We start from the raw sequence: 21,839 nt of genomic DNA, 5'->3' as shown, positions 1-21,839 counted from the left end.
TTCTCACGAATACGAAAGGATGATATTCATAAGTTTGTGGAACACGTTTAGACAACCAATAATAATAATAATAATAATAATAATAATAATAATAATAATAATAATAATAATAATAATAATCTTCTTCTTCTTTTCCTACCGCTTTTCCCACACCGGTGGGGTCGCGGGTGCGATCTGTGTCGCACATGTGGATTTGGCCCTGTTTTACGGCCGGATGCCCTTCCTGACGCCAACCCAATATGGAGGTATGTAATCACTATTGCGTGATTCTGTGGTGGTTGGTAGTGTAGTGTGCTGTGTGAATATGAAGAGGAGAGTGTTGGGACGGACACAAACACCCAGTCCCGGAGCCAGAAGAATTAATCAGAAGCGATTAAAATCCCCGACCCGGCCGGGAATCGAACCCGGGACCCTCTGAACCGAAGGCCAGTACGCTGACCGTTCAGCCAACGAGTCGGACAATAATAATAATAATAATAATAATAATAATAATAATAATAATAATAATAATAATAATAATAATAATAATAATAATAATGAACCCTTGAACTTACCGTCTCATCGTTAGTCGTCTGCCTCGGCTGCTTCGGTAGAGCAATATCGTACTCTCGGGTCTCAGGGCCGTTGCTAGTGTTTTTCTGTCACTACATCGACCAGACGATAGAGTTCAGAGGGGAGCATAAATATTTCAAATGAGGAGCAGAAATGTGCCTGCGAGTTGGCCGTGCGGTTAGGAGAGCGCATCTGTGAGCTTGCATCCGGAATATAGTGGGTTCGCACCCCACTGTCGGTAGCGCCCGAGAAGGTTTTCCGTGGTTTCCGCTTTCACACCAGGTAAATCCCAGGGCTGTACCTTAATTAAGGCCACGGCCGCTTCCTTCCCATTGCTAGGCTTTTCCTATTCTATCGTCGCCAGAAGACCTATCTGTGCCGGTGCGACCTAAAGCAAATCGAAAAAAAGTGCTTACTAAATTATATGTTCAATCTAAATTGAATTGATTTATTTATTAAATAGGTGAGAAAAGTCAATTAAATTTTTCATAACATGTTTTAATGCAGTCACAATGTCTAACGTGAGGGTAAATATATTTTGAAATTGTTTATTATTGTCTTCCAAAAATGGAAACGTAGTGTAAAATTCGTGAACAGCAAATACCAGAAAAAAGAACAGAAAAACATGAAAATCGGACATCATTGATCCAAACGATAACTGACAGTTCATATACACAGTCCGTGGAAAATCTGACCTTCAACAAGTAGAATTCCAGATTTGTATTTAATAAACGTTATCCACCAGTTTATTGTCCGACTCGTTAGCTGAATGGTCAGCGTACTGGCCTTCGGTTCAGAAGGTCTCGGGTTCGATTCCCGGCCGGCTCGGGGATTTTAACCATCATTGGTTACTTCCAATGGCCCCGGGGCTGGGTGTTTGTGCTGTCCCCAACATCCCTGCAACTCACACACCACACATAACACTATCCTCCACCACAACAACACGCAGTTACCTACACATGGCAGCTGCCGCCCACCCTCATCGGAGGGTCTGCCTTACAAGGGCTGCACTCGGCTAGAAATAGTCACACGAAATTATTACCAGTTTATTATTCGTGATTTAAAAAATCATATTTCCATACCAATTTTTCAATACGTGGACTTCATTTTTGAGTAAGAGTAAGTCTAAGAGTAAACATTAAATAATAATAATCTGACGAGCGGCTTCTCTGCTTTTGGTTTGCATGCTTTCAAAATTGAAAATAGTTGCTCGCAAGCTCATGTGAAGCCAAACAGCTATATTGACGGGATATACATTTTTAGGATTTTGTGTAAGTCACACATATTCCCGACATTCTTATACCAATATTTTGCATCCCCATCATACTGCAAGTCTATTAGCTCCAGCTGCAGGCCAGAACCAACGTTATCTGCAGCAACTAAACACGGTGTGGCCACGATTTGAAATTCAGATGCCAGATTTTGGAATATTGAATCGATTTTTAAATTAAGTTACCATGTTTTCTGGGTGAATTCAGTGCTGTTTTCAGTATCTATAGATTCAAACACTGAATCCATTTTGCCACAGAGAGTTACTTCCCTCCCTACCCCTTTCCAGCCATCACCTGAACTGCTCAATTACTTGCTACGTTTTAATTTTTTCGAATCGTAAAGCTGCTCTGACGTCACAAGTTGGTTGAGCGTGGAACAGACGCTAAATGAAACCAACATACTTTAACGAGAAACCCATCCCACTTCAAGGTCAGGGAAGCAAAATCTTGGAGAAAGAGTTGAAACGGTCACTCAACGTTTAGTTTACATGCACAATATTGGTTACTACTGAAAATACTTGCCTGGAGGACAACAATGGTACATTGAATTTTGGGTAATAGGAAAGGCATTTGTCTTTAAACAGGAAGATTTCCTATAGAAAACAGGATTAATACATTTCATAAATTGATCATCATCAGAGTTTAATACATTATCAAAGGGGACTTTTAACTTGCACAATACCCGTTTTTCTTACTTTTACGATTTGCTTTACGTCGCACCGACACAGATAGGTCTTATGGCGACGATGGGCTGGGAATGGGAAGGAAGCGACCATGGCCTTAATTAAAGTACAGCCCCAACATTTCCTTGGTGTGAAAGTGGGGAAACCATGGAAAACCATATTCAGAGCTGACGACAGTGGGGTTCTAACCCACTATCTCCCGGATGCAATTTCACAGCTTAAGTGCGGTCAGTATCCAGTATTCGGGAGATAGTAGGTTCGAACCCCACTGTCGGCAGCCCTGAAGATGGTTTTCCGTAGTTTCCCATTTACACACCAGGCAAATGCTGGGGCTGTACCTTAATTACGACCATGGCCGCTTTCTTCCAACTCCTAGGTCTTTTCTATCCCACCGTCGCCATAGGACATATATGTGTCGGTGCGACGTAAAGCCAATAGCAAAAATAATTCACAGCTGCGCGGCCCTAACCGCACGGCCAATTCGCTCTGTGCTGGCACAATGAGCAATGAATGAAGAATGGGTCACAATACTGATCACAAAATATTACTCCATCTGAATCGAAAGCGAACTCCTTCAGTGCGCTTAACCATTCGGGATGATGAAGTCGGTATAGCATGGTGCTGTAATATGCTTTATATAAGGATTGTTCTCACCTGTCACTTTGAAGCGAGGTAAAAGTCAAGAATAATGAGTACATTAAGTTATATTGTGTATCCATGTGTGCAATACGTACAGAAATTACAGCAAGAAGTAATGAGTGAGGTGGACAGTCATAATGCCATTAAAGTGATCCAAAAAGGCAACATGAACAAGGCAGTCCCGAGACTGGAGCTTCTAATACATAGTGCTACTTTGCCCGTCGTTTGTCCCAAAAGACAATCAAAATCGTAGTTCAATGAAGTTTGTTACATGGCCCGTAGGTCCACACTAGAATCTCCACAATTAGCACTGAACCTTCCAACTGCTGAGCATTTACAAACTTATACCAAAATGAGGAAGGAGTACATACGTATCATGAACGAAAGAAAAGGAAGCGTACCAGAAACAGGAAGAACATTGTTTGATTGAGGAGGCGGAACGGGACCCATACAGTGTACTCAATCCAAGGCAACCTAAACACCCTAGAAATATTCCAATGGAAGTTTTGGAGAATCATCTTAGTAATGTTCTACAAAAGGAAGATACCCGCCCATTAGATAACGAAGCAAGTAACTGTAATCATGGACGATCCAGAATGTTTCACAGTTGAGGAAGTGGCCAATAAGATAATAAGGCCTCTGGCCCTGATCGAATTTACAATGTGCACCTCAAAACTGCACCGCCAGTGCTTAAACAAGCTATTACTTCAAACATTTTTTTAATAGTGGCTTTACATCGCACCGACACGGATAGATCCTATGGTGACGTTGGGATAGAAAAGACCTAGGAGTTGGAAGAAAGTGGCCATGGCCATAATTAAGGTACAGCCCCAGCAATTGCCTGGTGTGTAAATGGGAAACCACGGAAAACCATCTTCAGGGCTGCCGACAGTGGAATTCGAACCCACTATCTCCCGGAAACAAGCTCACAGCCAAGTGCCCCTAACCCCACGGCCAACTCGCCCTGTACTTCAATCTTAAATGGGTGTATTCAACAGGCAACAATCCCTAATCATTGGAGGAGCACAACTGTTAGAATGCTCTATAAGGGAAAGGGAAACACGAAAGACCCAAATGCCTATAGAGGCATTGCTCTCGAGTGCACCATGTTCAAGATTTTAACAAAGCTACTGTGTAAACATCTGACTAGAGAAATCGATGCCAGACTCCCGGATGCACAGTTTGGATTTCGGAGGGGAAGATAAAACATACAGGCTATTCACTGTCTTGAACATGATATCGAGGCAGCTCTAGCAGTCCCAAGAGGGAAATTACATGTCATTTTCATAGATTTTTCCAAAGCGTTATCCGACTCTTTGGCTAAATGGTCAGCGTACTGGCCTTCGGTTCAAAGGGACCCGGATTCGATTCCCGGCAGTGTCGGGGATTTTAACCTTCATTGGTTAATTCCAATGGCCCGGGGGCTGGGCGTTTATGCTGTCCCAAACATACCGGAAACTCTCACACCACACTTAACACTATCCTCCACCACAATAATATGAATTTACATACACATGGCATATACCGCCAACCCTCATCGGAGGATCTGCCGTACAAGGGCTGCACTCGGCTAGAAATAGTCATACGAAATTATTATTATTATTATTATTATTATTATTATTATTATTATTATTATTATTATTATTATTATTATTATTATTATCACCAAAGCGTTCGACACAATCAACAAGAAGATCCTGTTAGAGAAATTAGGACAATTGGTAGGGAATAACAGTTGCGTAACACCACTCATTAAGAACATACTGAATTCAAATCATTACATAGTGATAAATGACGGAATAACGACATCTGACCCAATAGAACAAACCACTGGCGCCTTACACGGTGATCCTCTGAACCCGTTATTGTTTATGATTGCGACAGCGGATGTTGAAGAAATGTTTTCGGAACATGTAATTTTGTATATGTATGCAGACGGTGTCGGGTTCGAATTCAGAGCAAGAGCTGCAAGCAGCTTTTGACCTGTTAATGGAATGGGCGCAAAGAATGAACTTCATCTTAACGAAGAAAAGACAGTCTCGATGACGTTTAGGAAGGGTGGAAGGTCAGCAATTTTCAGGGCAAGGGATAGACCCCTAAGCAGCGTAAACAGCTTCAAGTACCTGGGCGTTATATTACAAATTTCTGGCAAGCATTCTACACTGCACATTAGAGATCAAGTAAATGCGGCAATCAAGGCAATTAATCCTACACCCAAACATACTCTCCTTAAAGATGGCTCTGCAATTAATGTTTCATCTGAAGGTAACACCCGTTGTGGCATACGGCGTGGAAACCCTGTGGGCATATCTAAAGAAGAAACACTTGGCGCTATTAGAAAAAGTTAAAGCGACTTTCTTGAAGAAGGTTTCGTGCGTTTCAAAGTACACTCTCTCGTGACTGGCTAATGATCTCACAAGGGAACTATTTTACTTTGAGGAACTTCGTCTCAAAATGCTTCTACAGTCCACTCCAGGATATGAACAACTATTGCAAGAACTACAATTAAAAAAGAAGGACATGTGGGGAGACTGCTATGCCACTTATGCAATGATTTATAAAGACTGGATGCGCAATGGATACGACTTAAGACATATAGTCACTAGGTTCGCCGTCCGTGGTTTTCAGTATAAACTGTGTGAAACAAAACGGTTCCATGAACCAGGACCGTATTGTACAGTATATGTGATCACTGCGGAAATCCTTGTGAACGATACCAAGCAATGTACTGCAAAACCGGAATGAATCCTAGAAGAAATTCTGCTCTGACGACTGTTATATAGTGCAATTTATTTATGTTATTTATGTGCTATATTGGAATATTGTATAATTCGTTATTCATAATGGGCATTGGCTGGAACAAACATTTCATTCATTCGTTATATCTACATATATAAAATGACATGTCCTGCCTGCCTGACTGACTGATTGACGGATTCGTCATCGCCGAGCCAAAACTACTGGACATTGGGGATACATTTATATTACATTGTAGGTGCTCACTACGGAAAGGTTCTTGGATATTCCGTCGCTAAGGGGGTTAAACGGCGCGGGTGGTGAATTATTTAAGTAACTATATCTCAAAAACTTAACAGTTTACAGATGTGAAAATTGGTATTTGGGATCTCCTTCAAAAAAATTAAGACGTTTATTTTGTTTCCGAAAAAAACCGCTTAAGGAAAGTGGAAAAGACGTGAGAAAGGTGTTGAATTCCTTTTTATAAGGATACTTATATCTCAAAAACCGAAGCTGTTATAGACGTGAAAATTGGTAAATGGAATCTCCCTAAAAATAAGGACACATGCATTTTATTTAAAAATCCAATTGGGTGGGGGTGGGGGTTGAGGGAAGGACTGAAAAAGGGGTTGGATTTTTGAAATGGAAATACTTGTATCTCAAAAATTGAAGATGCTACTAGAAATTGGTATTTGGACTCTCCTTAAAAATAAAGAACCCTTTTTTTCGACCTGAGAGAGAAGTGTTTCTCACATGAACAGTTCTATGTGCATGTTCCAGAGTTAGCTCTGTCAGTATCTTGGTCATCATAGCCCCTAAAGGCAAGACCGCGAACGTGGATTACAAGGAGGTACTGGGGTAAGTGAAATTCAGTTTATCTGTGAGTTTTTATACTTTAGGAATTTTCAGATAATGTCTTAGTACAGTACCGAGGAACGATTATTTTTACGAAATTACGAAATCCACGCGAGCAAGGCCGCGGGGAAAAGCCAGACTGTAATATCCGGTAATTTGTGCTGAAACGCCGTGTACATGGTTTGTACGGCTCCAGCATGCTGCATAATAGAGCGCCGCATATAAGATCTTTATCTCATTCTCCAGAAGTAAGCTAGTGGCGAACTGCAAAGCGCTCAGTATGTTATCTACTTTTAACGTTTTGTAATCGCTTACCAAGGAAGTTCCGTGCCAAACAGACGAGCTTGTTAGGAAACTTAGTGGATTGAAAAAAAAAGACCACGAAGAAGTGAGGAACGTTTGTTTGACGTTTATGCTCATGTTAACTTTCTTAAACTTTGGAGGGAGTACAGCTGCGTTCTTAAGTCATTGCAGCAAATGGAACAATAGAGACTTAGTAAATAATTTAGTACGTACCATAAAATCGGGTGCTTTTGAGTTAAACTATAATTATTGCACAAATTAAGCAACTTAGTCAACTGTGCAAAATTTAAACAAATTATTAGACGAAGAGATGGGGATAATATCGCGAGACTTTTAACTTCCAAACAATAATATGAAATATAATAACAAATAATAATCATCTGTAAATACCAAGACTGGGCGCCACCTGTAAAACAATTACAGGAATATATAACTATGTAGAGCAATGAGTAACTCCCTTTCCCAAGGTGACGGTCATCAGGCTGACGAAGCTCCAGACTAACTTTATAACCTTACCTGTTTACCCCTGAAATTAGATTCATCCATACTCTGATAAAAGATTCACTGCAGGTTTCCTTCCATGACTTTACTCCCAAAATAAATAAATATATATATAAATTACCTCAATAATCATCACTTGATGAGACCAACACCTGTTCGCCGTTTACAAAGGGCAAATATACAGACCACTAAAAACCACATACAAAAATAAATCATTTGACGAGACCAACTCGTGTTTGCCGCTTACAAGGTCTAATTACAAACGTCTACAAACCACCAACATAAATAAAGAAACATCACTTTACGAGACCAACTCGTGTTTGCCGTTTACAAGGCAAATTACAAACCACTAAAAACACCAAGTTAAAAAAAATCACTTAACGAGACCAACTCGTGTTTGGCGCTTATAGAGGCAAATTACAAACATCTTCAAACCACCATAAAATTATCTTCACTGTTTACATTTATCATACCTTCGGGTAAGAGTCGCACTGCACTCTACAGTTGCAGAAGAAAAGCTTAATCTGGTAAAGAAAAGTACGACGACTTTCTCTACGTACGGATGCAACCTTCTTTACGAAGAGCATCCCTAACATTATCTACACACTTCTTCATCGACGTCTTGGATCCTTACCGATTGCTGCACCGGTTAGTGTCACGCCTCACGTTTCTCCCACCGAAACGGCATACTCGGCCGACGATGAATTACTTTATGAAGAAATCTAGAGTTGTTCAAGCTGAACAATAGACGATCGCATTGGTAACTGCCTAAAATATGAAGCTCCCGCGCACCGGTCCGAATGAGAAACACACAGAATCAGAGACAGAAACACAATCAGAATCAGCATTAGAATTAGAATCAGAGTCAGAATCAGCATTAGAATGACTTGCCGCACACGCGTACCTGCTTATATAGGCTTGCTACACGTGGTTATAGCGACCAGAAAGGTTTACTGGTAGCAACGCTCTCACAGGCACTTCTTGACGCGTCACTCAGTCAATCCAACCTCGCTTAAAAACAAAGCCCTCGTATTGGCTATCGTGCGTCTGATGTGACATCGAACGTCCACTCACGTACATCCACATTGATCAACTCCAATTCTTCAGCCTATACTACCTGCCGTACGCCGTGTTTCCAAGCCACTTTGTTGCAACACATTCAACTGACTTCAACCGTCCTTCCCGATATAGTCACAGTTTTCCCGGTTGCACAATCCTTACGGCTAGGCCATACTTACAGACTCTTACCCAAACGGAAATTTATACAAAATATAATGATGCACATACGCAATATTCCCTAACTACACATTCTTCTTATAATATTACATTTTTACATTCTCAATAAACAAAATTACATGATTTTAACATTACAAACTATATACGAAAATTTCCTAACCTAAAAATTCGGGGATCGTACATACGTACGGTTCCAGACTCCAGAGACTCTTAACACCATAAGCAATTATAATGGACGTTAAACAAAGAGTATTTTTAAATATTATTATTTGTTATTATAATGTCCGGCCCGATAGCTAAATGGCCAGCGTGCTGACCTTTTGTCCAAGGAGTCCAGAGTTCGATTCTTGGCCGCGTCGTGGTTTTAACCTCCATTGATTAATTCCGATTGATAGGAGGCTGGATGTGTGAGCCGTATTCAGCACTAGAATTTATCATAGATTGGTACACATCCTCATAGACGCGCAAGTCATGATCTACACGAAAGACTTGCACAAGGCCTCTCCGGAGGCCACGTACCATTAATTAATTATGTATTTAATATTATTATTATTATTATTATTATTATTGGTCGTGCGGTTAGGGGCGCGCAGCTGTGAGCTTGAATCAGGGAGATAATGGCTTCTAACCTCAATGTCGGCAGTCTTGAAGATGGTTTTCCGTGTTTTCACATTTTCACGCCAAGCAAATCCTGGGGATGTACCTTATTTAAGGCCACGGCCCACGGACGCTTTCTTCCCACTCCTAGGGCTTTCCTATCCCATCGTCGCTCTAAGACCTATCTGTGTCGGTGCGACATAAAGCCAATTTGCAAAAATAAAAAGAAAGATTATTATTATCATACTTATTCGTTCAGTGAGTTCTTGGTTGTCTATATACAAGGCTTGGGACAGTATCGTCAACAGCGCCAAGAAGTTAGAGCGTGTGATACCTGCCGGGTTACCTGTGTATCGGTTGAGTTGGCCGTGCGGCTAGGGGCGCGCAGCTGTGAGCCTGCATCTGGGAGATAGTGGGTACGAACCTCACTGTCGGCAGCCCTGAAGACGGTTATTCGTTGTTTCCCATTTTCACACCAGGCAAATGCTGGGGCTGTACCTTAATTAAGGCCATGGTGGCTTCCCTCCCACTCGTAGCTCTTTCCTATCTCATCGTCGCCATAAGACCTATATGTGTCGGTGCGACGTAAATCAAGTAGCAAGAAAAATGATTATCTGTGCATCTATATGATTTCTTCAGGTATATGTCGTTGCAATTAATTATTATTTTGGTATGAACGTAAGTTTTGGGGTAAAGCAATCAGGTACCATCTTGATGTTCATTTGTAAATGGAGTGAAAAACCGTGGAAGCCCAGTGAATTCTGAAGACAGGTTACTTAAGCCATTTTCGAAATACCTTGCACTGTCATATTGTAGTGTCCGTACGTGAACGTCTGGGTGCTTAACAATTATCGCTGCCTCACCTTCCAAAGGTCATTTTTATGATCATGTTGTACCATTGGGAACTATGGACTAATACCGACTGGCAATGCACGCATCATTTACACTGAGTGGCCAAGACACACTGAATGTGATGTTAATAAAGAGTTGCTGATCCGCGAGCCCTCAAGACGGCAGCAATACCGCGGGGCGTTGATTTTACAAGGTGTTGGCCTAGTTCTGGAGCGATCTGGACCCACGCAACTTGCACTGCTACCCACAATTTGTCTTGTGTAGTTGGTGCGTGGTTCATGAAACGTACACCAGCATTGACAGAATCCCATAAATGCTCCATTGCATTAAGATCGGGCGATCTGGGAGGGCGATGGTGGTAACTTCATTGGTGAGCTCCTCGTACCACTTGCGTGCCACCACAGAGCGATGACATGGCGCATTGTCTTGTTGAAACATGGCATGTCTCTCAGGGTACTGTAGGGCCAGAAAGGGATGTACATGATCTGAAAGACTGTCCACATAACGTGCACCTGTCAGTGCTTCCTGCAACCGGAAAATGGGGACAAATTGCGACCATGAGAACGCCACCCAGGCCAGAACTTAGCCACCTCCCGCCTGGACACAAACTTGTTGTCACGCAGGATCCATAGCATCATGGGGCATACGCCACACTCTCACGCGCCCGTCCAATAGAAACAACTGGAACCGGGATTCATCGGACCATACCACACACCGCCACTGTTCCTTGGTCCACTGCCGATGTTCGCGGGCGCACGCACGTCGTTGAGCTCTGTGTCGTGGTGTTATCAAATTGACACGAGTTGGTCGTTGGCTGGTGAATATTATTCGGTGTAGTTGCCTCCCTACAGTTCTGGCAGAAATGGGTTCCTGACTCTCACCTTTCAACGGGGTGGTGATATGACTCACAGTAGCAAGTCGAGCGCCCAGTATGGTTCTGCGGAATCGACGTGATATCCGTTCGTTAAACACCTGTTGTTTTCCCTTGCGGCGGCTCACGCGGTTGGTAACATTCTCTCTGCGATAAGGATGATCCATCCTCGACACTGTTGACTTCCTAAACCCGAATTCGCATGTAATGTCCGCAATGCTATGACCTGTGTGCCGATGATCATCCCACGTTCGAAGTCGGTTAACTTGCGACGTGTTGCCATCTTCCCGACACTGATGTCTGTGACAGAGTGCTCAGCTGCGCCGCAGCTAGCCGCAGCGCTCAGGAGTCATACACGGCACATTTTGTAGTGGGACACCATTCCCGTGACTTCTGGCCACTCAGTGTATGTTAAGAATACAATATAGTATATCAACAAATGCAGACATGTTGTACGAAAGGACTAGGTTTGCGATTTTCATTCAAGTATTCTTCACCGATATTGGTTTGATTTGACATTATATACGTAGGAATCTGAATTACTTCTTATTTCCGTTTTATATTTAGTTATCACCCTTCTGACGGTGTATCTTGAATAATAACAAATCTGGCTACAGAATCTCCACAACGTATATTTTATCAGTCAGTACTACACCCACATCCGAAGGAGCTAGTATGTCATTCAACAAAGAAATCTGTTTCTCTCTTTCAATCTTAATCAAAATGTTCAATGTGGATCCAGTCAAAACACTAACGCAGGGCCTCTCAGAGTGCATGCACCGATGTATTGTGCGGCGCAAGTTGCAGAAGACGATTTTGCGAGGTTGACCAGAGTGCAGACTCCCACTCCTCGATTATGAGCAATAGCGCTGTCTCTCTCTTTCCTAACGCCAGACACTCTCGCTCCGCCTGTCTCCCCCTTCTTCACTTGTTCTGCAGAGCTCTATCATTCGAGCAGAGTTGAGCAGAGTTGAGCAGAGTTTAACCGAGCTTAGCCGAGTCGCCCCGAGACAATACGCTGGTCCGAGGCGAGCGGAGTCGGACCGATCCACCGATCCACGGTTTCCCCGAACCGTGCACCTCAGTTTGCACGCGTGACATTTTGGGCGGCGTGTGAAAGGCCCTGAACCAACGTAACCATACAGAAGATTCCGTCTTTTATGTGCTCTTCGTAACACAAAAAGAGACCAGACTATATAGTACGGAAAAATCAGTGATCTGAGTAAATATTTTATTTTATTTTATTTTCAACCCCTTCAATTTTGTCATTTTTGTTTTTTTTAAATAACAATACGCATTTGGTTTGTTTTTTAAACATAAAACCATTAACTTAAGGGCTCTTTTGGGTGTTTCCAATTGTTTTTGTAGCAATTTTTGAGCTGTAAGAACGTTCCTTTCTGCACAAAATATTGTCAGATCGTCAGCGAAAAACCATGCCTTTAGTGGTAAACTAATGAAGGAATCAATACTGTTTGTTGCTACTAGGAATAACGTCACGCTGATAATGTTAGTTATGGGACTCAACTGTTCATGGCAACTTCCTCCGATTAAATTCCATTCCTCTGACTTGGATTACTCGATCACGAAACAAATTAAAAATAAACGGCAATTTGTTTCCAAAGATGTTTATTCCCATCAAGTATATTTCTTCCACACTATGTCATAAACAAGGAACGGATATATATGTACTTACTAATAATTATTGAAATATGTACATATATATGTAGTTATTTTTATTGAAATATGGAATTATGTATGGACTTAGAATTACACATATAACAATAATTTCTATTTAATACCGAAGTTCAGAGAAGCTAAACAAAGTACATTTACATGCAACATAATTTTGCACTTCTCATTTTAATATATTTGAAGAACACAGAATATTTTATTCTCTGTTACCAAAAAAATGGATTACAAAACGTTCTTTTAAGTGCTAGAATGTGAATCTTCTCCCATTATCTCTAAGGATAGATTTATGTTGACTGAAACTGCGTTCAACCTCGGAAAAGGCAATGGGGGCATAATTCAACTTCACAATATCTGCTGGGGTTAAATCCAATGCTAATTTTACACTTAAATCTCCACATGGCATTGCAGCAACCTTTGTCATTTCTTCATGTCCAGGGTTCTTTGAAAGTACAATGGCCATTTTCATGTTTGCTATATCTGCAACTTTACTTGTACCACGATTTAGTTGTTCCACTGTTTTATTCATAATTTCACAACTTTCGGAAAGTGAGAGATGGGAGTTTTGGAGACTTTTCAGTGTTTTTGTGATGAATGAAAAATTATGCTGAATGTAACATAAGTCATTTCCCACACCTGTACCGCAGACAACTGTTTTCGCGGCTTCAATTGAGGCTGCATCTTCAGAGTCCATGGCATGCAGAACGTTCTTAATACAGTCTACAATGGAATCTCTGGATACATTTCTTTCAAAAGATGAACTCTTCTGTGGGCTTTGGGAAAAACATATTACACTGAGGAAATCAATAAATCTACCTTGTGGTAACTGTCTCTTACAACTACTGCCACACGATGAAAGGCATGTGCTTCACATCTTAAATGAGTCATCTTAGGATATAAAACACATAATGCTTCTCAGGCTTTTATCATATAAGGTGCGGCATCGCTAATAAAAAGTAGTACTTTATTATACTTAACGCCCTGTGGCCAGAGGATACCCACAGCCTCATTCAACAGTTTTGCTACAGTTTTGTTATCGCACTTTTCTAGAATATCACAGTGTAAGAGAATCCATTTACATTAATCTTCGCTTAACAAACCAATGATTACGTTGCCAATTAGCGTGCATTCTCTGTCTGTTGTCTCATCAATGGAAACCCAAATTGGACCATCTTTAACCTCTTGCCTTATCTTCCGAATAGCTTCATCGTATATGACTGAACAGTATGTTTTTCTGAACGTTGACTCATCCAAGATGGATCGTTTAGTATATTTATCGAGGCATTCCCTGAAGCACTAATTATTCAGTTTGAAGATTATGTCAGCAGAGATGGGAGCACGGCAGAGATCGGTGTTGAACTCGGACGTTACACCGGAAGTTGATGGTTGTGTAAGAAACAACTCTGTCTGCTTGGAATCTCGTTGTTTGTTAGCCTGGTGTTTACTGGTTGAAACGTGCTGTTGCACAAGGAACCTTTGAGTAGATGTCACTGTACAATGACACAAATTACGGTACAAAATAGTATGTTACTGTCAGTTGATAAACCATCTTCTTAAATTTTGATACGTAACTTTTCAGTTTTAAACTGGTTGCCTGAGCTACTTTAGGCATATTGTAACAACGTTAATGTCTTCAATGAATATCAATATACAACTGCACACACTGAACGTACAAGAACACTATGATCCGTCTCACTGCTAATTCAAACTGTGAATGACTGGTAGTGAACTAGATGGAGTTATGAAGCAATCAAAGGGAATGCCCGAATTACGAACTAATCCGTAAACCGCTATCACATCGTAGATGAATGAGATTTCCCTAGTTACAAAATTATGGCACAGACATAGTCGATGTTATGTAATGCAGCTTATCAGTGCCGTAAGTGTGATTCAGATAGTCACGGTACTGACCGGCTGATCTCCACCACTTCCGGGCTCAACCTCTCTCTGTCATCGCACCTCTTATCAGCTAATTTTATCAGCCCGGACGTGGACAGGCGTGATAATGACCTGCACACCAGTTAAAATATTAATTTTTCGAATATAGATTTTAATTTATTTCTCCATTATTGAGACGACTGCTAATTTAATATAATTTAATACTTTTTAGCCGAAATATGGACTATATTGATTTTAATATCGAAGAATATGGAACATATGTGCTAAATTCCAAAATCTTGAAAATTATGGAAAATGAATACTCCACTTTTCACCTCCACACGTCATGATTCGTAAAGACAATGCAAATATAATTAATTTTAGCTTCCTAAACAGATATGTCTTTAAATATTAATCCGTTCCCTGGTCTTAAACTTATTTAATGTATAAACTGGCTGCTATGAGATGGTGTTTGTTGATGAACGTACCCCAGATTTCGGATTCTAAGTTTAGCAAGTAGTGTATAGCTGAATGTGCTTCTCGAAACATATTTGCATTGGGCTACAAATGCAATGTGTTCGAGATATGAACGTAGTCTATAAAATGATTTTTTTCAGTGGCTTGTAAACTATATTCTTTAATGCAATGAGCCGGTAGCTGTCAGGCATAGTGTTTTTCTTTCCTGGTTAAGTACTGGAACTCCAATACCAATAGCGCAATGCATTTGATCAAAAAATAATTCGTGTTCCATATATGGTTGAATAATGCAAGCAGGCAATAGAGAATACTGCACTGAATGGAAGTTGTTCTAAAAACCCGAAAGGGACAGCACCAGAACCAAGATTGGAACTTCCACATTCGAAACGTTCAGTAATTACTTCTTGCAACAGTGAAATGAAAATCTACAACCTGTTTCCTCTCATTCGAATGGGTTAGGAATGGAATGAAAGAAGCCCCCATCTAGCGGCGAGGATAAGAATTGTGCCGGCTGCCGAAGCATTTCGCATTCCTCTGGGGCAATGATTAATGACTGACAGATGAAATGAAATTATATTGGAGAGTGTTGCTGGAATGAAAGGTGACAGGGAAAACCAGAGCACCCGGAGAAAAAATGTCCCGCCTCCACTTTGTCCAGCACAAATCTCACATGGTGTGACCAGGATTTGAACCACGGGACCCAGGGGTGAGAGACCGGCGCGCTGCCGCCTGAGCCGCGATGGCACCCTGGTTCTCACAACAGCAAGGTGTCAATAATAACCAGATCGCTGTCAATGGAAGCTTCTTCTAAATTTATCTCTTCACAAGTCGTCTCAGTGTGGAGAAATTCCAAGTCTCAATTGGTGTGATTGGAAATTTCAGCAAAAGTATTCGCCAATTCAACAGCTAAGCCTATGTGTTGATGATAATTTATACATGATCCATCAACTGGATTCCTGACATTTGTAATTCGGAACTAATGGTTGATGCAGTTCATTGTTTTGAATTTATCCCACCTAACTTTTGGTGGACTTTTGGCAGTATATGGGGAAACAAAAGTTAGCCTAGAGTTTGTTTTACTTTAAATTCCTTGCGAGCTATTGCTCTATATTTCTCTTAAATTAATTTATTTAACATGCATATGATAATAATATTATTGGCCTTACGTCACACTATTTTTTAAGGTTTTAGGAGACGCACAATTTCAGGAATATATTCCCGCAGGAGTTCCTTTACGTGTCAGTAAATCTACCGACATGAGGCTGAGCACTTTAAAATACCACTGGACTGAGCCAGGATCGAACCTGCCAAGATGGAGACATGGATACGATTTTGGGCGGGGTGTCTATTTGGACGGAGCGTCATCAATTCAGCGTCGACCGAAAACCGACGCCGTGGTAACCAGTGTCCGTCATCTATTTATACTAAATCTTCGTCATCTTCTTCCTCGCAACATTGCCGTGTGCGAGAACTCTGCCTTGTATGCAGGGTGATCGGAAACAACGTGAACCTGGTATATCAGCGTTAGAGGGTTCGTCATGCTGATAAATAATTTCACAGAAATAATTCGATATATCGCCCCGTTGTCATTTTATCAGCTGCTCAATTTAGCCAATCAGATCTCTTCGCGAACGAATTCAAATTGGCTTTGTGTGGCGGTGTAGCTAAATCAGCACGTGACTTCACAACGGCTTGAAAGTCATCCAAGAAATTAACATCAAACACAAACACACCGTTGGTTTCAACCAGTGTCACTGTAGCGTACTTGCTATGGCGCGATCCAGTCAGCCCGGAGGTCTGTATTCAAACCCCTCCGCAAACCCTCGTCTGGTGCTCTCATGCCGGTTCCTGGCCACGTAGCAACACAGCCTCGCGAGATCCATTTGAAATCGCCAGCGATGTGATTGGACTGGTTAAGTCCAGTAGCTGATAAAATGACAACGGTGCGAAATATCGAATTATAACTTTCAGATTATTTATACGAGTGACCAACACTCTAACGCCCATATACCCGGTTCGTGTTGTGTTCGACCACTCTGTATATAGTCGGCACAAATGGCGCCATGTTTTGAAAGAGTTTTTATTTCCCTGGACTGGCGTTTCGTCCAGGTCACAGCAAAGTCGCTTACAAACGATGTCACTGAAGGCAGGAGAATTTGTTTTCATAATACGTTCCTTGTGAATATTTATGGCAAAACCATTGTGAGCTATATCAGCGACCATTTTCTTGGACGTAGATCTGGGTAAGTGACATAGCAAGGGAATCTTGCGTGCTGGATCAGCTACCATATTGTTGTACGTATATCTCCTTTTGTTTTATTACTCTAGTTTACTTCGGGTTGGCCCAATAAATCTACACACACATATAGTAGGGCCCTCACACACACTAGTTTAATCAACCTTGAGTGGCCACACTCAATAATTGCTGTAAATTTACAGGTCTCTCTTCCTTATGGCAAAGTAGGCGGTCCGACCCCTTGCTATACCTGGAGACGATTAATCCTTACTTTCACTTCGCCAAGTCCACCTCATACAGCAGCCGTGTGTAGGCCGCTGGGTCTGAACACAGGGATACGAGCCACTCAAAACATGTTGACTGTTATATGGATCGACTCCAGCTACAGTCCAGTAATTCACACTTTCATATGCAGTGAACAACCAAACAGCAACAGCTCAACAGTATTCAACGACAGGACGATACTCACAACAGCGAACATTAACACAGGCCCATTTAACCACACACTCACGATAGCGGCTTCCCTCGCTGACTCACGGTGATCCTCAGTCCACAGGAATACACAAACACACAGCACTATCAGAGAGTACACAGTCTTTCATTCCGCACGTCGTCTGCTGTCCAGCTACTTGCTTGACACTCCGAAACACCAACAACTCCTCGTTCAAACCTCGGTGGGACACCGGCGACAGCCAACTCCTCTGTCGTCCTCAGCCCAACCACCGAACCCCAACCCACTGAGTCCCACACTGACTTCACGACAGAGTCCAATACTCACTCCGATTCAAGCACCAACACAACACTGACTATAGCTCCATCACGGAGCCCAGTTCTCTTGACTATAGCTCCACCTCGGAGCCTAACTCTGACCAACTGTCCGCGGCTAGCCTTCCATTTTTATAGCTCGAGGGATGGGAACCATAATGTTCGCGAGGTGGCGGAACATTCCGGTTGAATCTTCAAGAAACTCACAGACAATTCGGCCGACGAGAATAATACACCAGTCCCTTCCAAAAAGTATAGTAAGAGGCTGGAGTGAAAGGATGCCGCAAGGGGCTACTAGGTGGGGAACAACCAAAGAATCGGTACTCGCTTTCTGCCTTTCCAAGCCCAAAAATATAATCTCGATTCTATGCTTTCCCGTGTTACGGAGAAATGTACTTGTATCTGTTGTTCGGGAGCGGATTTTCTCCTCTAATATAAAAAGTACAGTTTTTATTTCTTATAGCCAATTTACAAGATTCATTCCACCACGGTACCCTTTTCTTCAAAAAATATCGTTATTCGAATCCAGAGATTGAACTGTTTCTTCTGTAAAACCACGAACAATATTTTTAATATGCTAATTAGGGACTTCAGTTGGTAATGTTAAACCATTTAAGAGATTATTCACTTTGTTTCTAAACAGCTGCAAATTCGCTTTTGTCTGTCGGTTCCGGTATTCAAAGCGTGCTGCGCCACCTACCCTTTATCTGGCGTGAGGAAAGAGCGATTAGGAAGTGTGGGATTTTCGACGAGGACATCGAAGTGTTAAAATTGGTGATTAACCCCGTGCATAACACAGACGTAACCCATGGAAATAATACTTACCTCATTTAACGTGTGGGAAAATTGCAAGATACGGTTTTAGTTCCTATTTCTGCATAAATGACATGGTCTATTACGTCCTTGTCTTCAAAGACGACATTTTATACTCACCCGATATATATATTGATTTTATGCTTTAACCTTGTTTATCATTGTATCTGAATGTATATACAAACTAATGAATGAACCAGAGCACGCATTATCTCATAATATCCTATCAGTGAGCTGGTAATTTCATTAAAGGCCACATATTAAAATATTACTATAATGGAAATTTCATCGGAGCAGATGTGTTAATTATTGCAACGATAATTCGGTAAATATTGTGTAGTCTGGTTTTATCAGCCAGTAACTTAAATATTCACCTCTGATATTGACAATGATGAGAGATATGAGAATATATATCAGAAACAGGCGGTATGACGAAGTTCCTGTATTTTATCATTTTCAAAAGTTATCTTACTTCACAGCATTGTGCAGTGAATAACACTGAACGACATAACTCTTCTAGAGTGTGCATATAGCCGTTAGTGATCGTAGTTCACACTATAAAAACTGGTTTGAAATCCTGAATTCGTTATGCCTTTGCTGGTGATACCTAATGTTTACAGTGCACTGTGTCTTCTGGAATGGGCTACAACAAATTTGTTACTTTCATTGACCTGTCTCAGTTTTTGCGGTATGCTGACTGAGGAATCAGTGATGCTAGTATTGCCATTACTTACGCAGCCAATTCCAGTTATGAATGGTGAAACAATGTCGCTCATAGGGCCGATTTGCATGTGCGTTTCGGTGGGCTTGTCAGGCTGATATAATAGCAGTTCAGGCTCGGTGAGGAAAGTAACTGGAAAATGCATCACTCCCCACTTCCCTTGTACACTTATTCAGTGTTGCCCATAGTATCTATGACCCCTGATAGCGGAACTGTTGATAATCAGAGCAGACTTCGAGCTGACTACTAAATATACATACTTCAATTTTATATCTCAACAGTCGTAATAGTTCACTTTTATCTCTGACTATATGTCTGTTACGACATCACACGAACGCATTTGATAGTCAATTTATGAATCTCAGTATCTGAATTGAGAAAAAGAAAAGCTAGGATAGAGTTTATCTGATTAAAGCTACAAGGCGCGATAATATTAATCCAAGTTGAATATTATTGAGAACCTTATTACTAAAAATAGGCAAGGACGTCCAAATACAGGGAATACAACTTGCTTTGTGTCGCACCGACAATGATAGGTCCTACGGCGACGATGGGATAGGCTTAGGAGTGGAAAGGAATCGGCCGTCGCCTTAATTAAGGTACAATCCCAGCATTTTTCTGGGGTGAAAATGGGAAATCTCGGAAATTTATCTTCAAATACAGATAATAAATACCAGGCATAGTTTGAGAGAAAAATAAGTCTAAGTAAATTTTGGCAAGAAGGAGCCATTTGTCTCGTAAACATAATGAATGGAGCAACACCCTTATAAAGATCAATACTGGGGTATTATAAAATAATGACTTACGAATTGAATGGAAGATTACTCCGCCCTCCCGGTTCACTAGCCCGTATTCAGGAAAGGAATGAGAATGTGAGATAATACATTTTATTATTAAAACTACAATACCGGGCGAGTTGGCCGTGCGGTTAGGAGCGCGCAGCTATGAGCTTGCATCCGGTAAATAGTGAGTTCGAACTCCACTGTCGCCAGCTCTGAAAATGGTATGCCGCAGCCTTGTCTGTCTATTTGGTCTACTATCTTTGAAGACACTCCGTTTTTCGTTGTGAGTATTTTTAAAATAATCAGACCTCTGATTTGTTAATGTCTATTGTTCTAATTCCAGACATAGAAACAGTATAGGTCTATATTTTAAAATATATTTAGTATTGTTACATCGGCAGACTATAACACTCTGGGAAAAGCGCTGACAGTTTGGTGGCTAAAAGTGAAAACATGTTTTCGATATTTTTAAAGGAATTTAACCTCACTATGCCATTCTATTTGAAATGATATACAAATGAGTGAATCAGGACCCATATTATCTCACAATATCCTATCAGCGAGTTGGTAATTTCATTTAAAAAACACATATTACAATATTAATATAATGGAAACTTCATCGGAGCAGATGTGTTACTTATTCCAACGGTAATTCGGTAAAGTACAATTGAGGTAAAGTAAGCTTTAACAATCGGAGGGATACATTCAGTTATTTAACTGAAGCGGGGAAGTAAACTGTACCCAGCGTTGAGAGATCGATGTTATTATACTGACAGGACGTAAAGGAATCATTTGTAAATTCAGGGTATCCAGCATCATTTCAGACCGTTAGTAGCTCAAGGGATAATAAGTACTTGCAATTCTGTTGACTATTCAGAAGGAGAGAGAAGGTGACAAAACAATGATATCCGAAAATTGGAAAGGGCACGAAACAGACGCTACAAACTGGCTCTAAATCACACATCTATTGCCGCTGCACTACGAGAAGTAGTAATGGAGAATTTTGTTCAACAGTGGGCATTCTATATATTGGAATTAGAAACATTTTTGAACATAAAACGAACAATGCAAGGTGCACTCTGGATATAATGTTCTTGAATCTCAAGAAATAGATACGAACGAGACGAGAACTTGAGCAGCTGTACAAATGTGAGTTAATTACAGGAGAGAGAGAGAGAGAGAGAGAGAGAGAGAGAGTAAGCCAAAAGGAACCAAGGAACGAATGATCCCGAAGTTAGACCCTAATGATCAAAATTATAATGAAGCAAGTATCAAATTACTTCTTGTCGCGTAAGATGCACAAGTTTGGTTCAGTTCGGTTCGGTAGACGTAGTTTAGATCATAGGATGAGAATTTAGTAGGAGGAATAATGACTTAGGAGA

This window comes from Anabrus simplex, chromosome 2 (genome assembly GCF_040414725.1).
Source record: "Anabrus simplex isolate iqAnaSimp1 chromosome 2, ASM4041472v1, whole genome shotgun sequence".
Taxonomy (NCBI): domain Eukaryota; kingdom Metazoa; phylum Arthropoda; class Insecta; order Orthoptera; family Tettigoniidae; genus Anabrus; species Anabrus simplex.
Note: the sequence above shows the minus strand (reverse complement) of the source record.